The sequence below is a fragment of the Argiope bruennichi genome, chromosome 10 (assembly GCF_947563725.1).
Source record: "Argiope bruennichi chromosome 10, qqArgBrue1.1, whole genome shotgun sequence".
Taxonomy (NCBI): domain Eukaryota; kingdom Metazoa; phylum Arthropoda; class Arachnida; order Araneae; family Araneidae; genus Argiope; species Argiope bruennichi.
The window spans coordinates 79,130,542-79,133,618 of NC_079160.1; the positions used below are offsets into that span (position 1 = coordinate 79,130,542).

The 3,077-nt window shown below is 26.6% G+C and overlaps 1 non-coding gene across 1 annotated transcript; it reads left to right on the forward strand.

Annotated features, from left to right (window-relative positions):
* The first annotated feature begins 1,216 nt into the window (after positions 1 to 1,216).
* Trnak-uuu (transfer RNA lysine (anticodon UUU)) lies at positions 1,217 to 1,289 on the forward strand. Its single transcript has one exon. It is a non-coding gene; the product is annotated as a tRNA-Lys (tRNA).
* The last annotated feature ends 1,788 nt before the right edge of the window (positions 1,290 to 3,077 follow it).

Here is a 3,077-nt window from a genome sequence, read left to right on the forward strand (position 1 = left end):
CGCAATACGAGTAAAATGCTATGAAGTTATTGAAAAAAAAAAAAATACTGACACTTTTATTCATCTTTAATTAAAAATTTGATTACAATTTTGAAAAAGGAATTAAAAAATGAATAAAACACTGCAAACTGTTGTTCTAAAATATATTGAAGAATAATTTGGAGAACTTATCAAAATTTTATAAAAATATTTTTTATAGAGAAATAAAACTAGTATTGCTATAAACTTTATTTTTGGAATCTTAAATTGATGTAAAAATGAATTTTGCACAGTAAAATGCTTTATAGTTATTGAGGGAAAAAAATATCAACAATTTGATTTATTTTTAGTTAAAAACCTTATTTTGAAAAACGAATTAAAAAAATCAAAAGGGAATAAAACTTTTATTCATCAAAAGAGAGTTTCAAAATCAACTTTTATTCATCTTTAATTAAAAATTTGATTACAATTTTGAAAAATGAATAGAAAAGAAGAGAATAAAACTAGTATAGTTATAAATTTTATTTTTGGAATCTTAAATTGATGTAAAAATGAATTTTACACAATAAAATACTTCATAATTATTGAGAAAAAAAATGTCAACAATTTGATTCAGTTTTCATTAAAAACCTTATTTTGAAAAACAAATAAAAAAATGAAAGGGAAATAAAAATTATATTCATCAAAAGAGAGTTTCAAAATCATTTTTAACCATAATAATATTGACTTGAAAAGAGTATATTAAATGACATATCTCCTTTGCTAATTCAGTATTTGATTTAATAGTTGAAATGATATTTGTCTATTATTGTGTTCTTTATTATATCAAGGAAGCGAAGGCAAATCCTTATTCGTCAGAACAAAAAAATTAGACCAATTTTTAATTAGATTATAACTGACGCGAATTAATAAATTAATTGAGATGCTAATTTTCTTCGTTTGACAGTCAGAATATATCAGTATTATCAAATTTTATTTCTTTCTTGGTTATTTTTTATTCTTAAGAAAGAAAATGGAAATCCAGTTAAAAATGATTCGACATGTGAAAGCATTTACTAATTTTTAAAAAATTAAGTTTGTTAATGTTTATTTTAATTTATCTTGATACTTTATATCATATTGATCTTATCTTTCTTATAGTTAATTTATCTTGATTTTTCACTTCGATCTAAAGAGAAAATCAAACATGTTATCTATTTATTTGACTGTTTCTTTCTATGCTATAATTTTTCGCAGAGCCCGGATAGCTCAGTCGGTAGAGCGTTAGGCTTTTAACCTAACGGTCCAGGGTTCGAGTCCCTGTTCGGGCGGTTTAATTTTTTCCCACTTTATGAATTTCATTTCTTTTTAAGGTTCACAGAAACAGAATGCTCGTTTTATTTCTAAGCGTTATGACTTATGTTTACTCTATAATAAAGGTAAAAAAGGCACGTGTTATCTTATTAAAACAACAGATAAAACTCTTGAAATTGTAAAATTAATTTTAATTTATACACCAAGCATTTCAATTTTATTTAATAAATTTTTCATGACAAATTTTAGAATTTCAGTTTTTAATATTTTATTTGTATTCTTTTGTACTATGCTTTATTGTACTTAAAATAATAGTAATAATAACAAGGCGGAAAACGAAGTCTGGTTTGTTTCTGTCAAAATTAAAATCAATAAAATGCATATAATCATTTTACTGTAAGAGCAATTAAATATTGTAATAGGTTTTATAAGCAAAACATATATGTGAATTGTGATATTTTGAAGGGACGGGACATGGATCGGTGTTAACCTGCTAAAACAAGAATTCTAATTGAAATACTAATAAAACATATAGGTTTATTTCAAAAATAGTGTAAAAACAATAAGGGCCACTGTAAAATCCCCACCCCCTGCATTTAGCATCTCAACTTTGTTATTATTTTTATACTACTTCCAAGGATTGATTATTGAATAGGCAAAGTAGGCAATTGCCTAGCGGCTCCACAACTTTAAAAGGGCTCCAAAACCTTCAGATATTATCAATTTGGAACTATCAACTATCAATACAGAAAGGCCGCAAAATCCCGTTCAACGAAGCTACGGAAGTCACCCGTGGTAATTAGACATTACACTAAAATTCCCATATTTTTTATTTATTTATTTGTTAAGGGGGGGATTGATTGTTTTGTTCGTTAGAGAGGCTCGGCCTGATGGGTTTGGGGAACAGAGAACAGGAAGAATACTCAACGTATGACCGAACATACATTTGCTTAATAACTATCAGCTAAGAGATACCTCTTTTGTGTATTAACCCCCCCCCCATAAAATCTCTTTTCGGTTTTCGAAGAGGATGGGAAAATTTTCTTAGCATTGAATTAGAAGCTCCGTATTTTCTAGTTTCTGAGGTACCAAAATTAAATTGATCTTAGAAATAAAATGGTTAAAGTGTGTGCAGTCGAACTTACTCAAATTAAAATAAGTCAAGTTTTAAATTAATTTTAAAATAACCTAATTAATTACCATCGACAAGTTTTACAACATTTCATAATTCTAAAACAAAAAAGGGTGAAATTTTTTAAATTGTAAAAAAATGTCCTGTCCTATTATTAAATATTATTTAGGTGTTAAAAATAAAAGTATTTTTTTAATTACTTTTAAATTTCAATTGTGCTTTTTATTTATATGCGATACATTGAAATCAAACTTTTTAATCTGCAGTTAAGCGTTTTGCTCTTTCAATATATCAAAATTATAAAACATATTGAATTTTAAAAGTTTCGAAGGGAGGTCCATATGGGCCACTAGGTGTAACTCTTCGGGAGATATCTTATTTCACATTCAAAATTGACCAAAGTTAAATGTTGGTAATCATTGATCTCTTTCTTTGTGAAAATAATTGTTCTCATTAATAAACAGAATCAACAAGTAAATAAATTTCTATTCCAATTTTCGAGTCCTGCCTACAAAATATTTGTTAAATTCAGTCTTTTCAACGTTAACTGAATTCTGCCTTCAAACACTATTGAATCTCGAGCATAATTCCCTCCGCATAAGCTTAGATGATACTATGAAGAATAGTGAAGGAAATTTTTCTTCTATGGAATATTTTCAAATTTTAAGCCTAA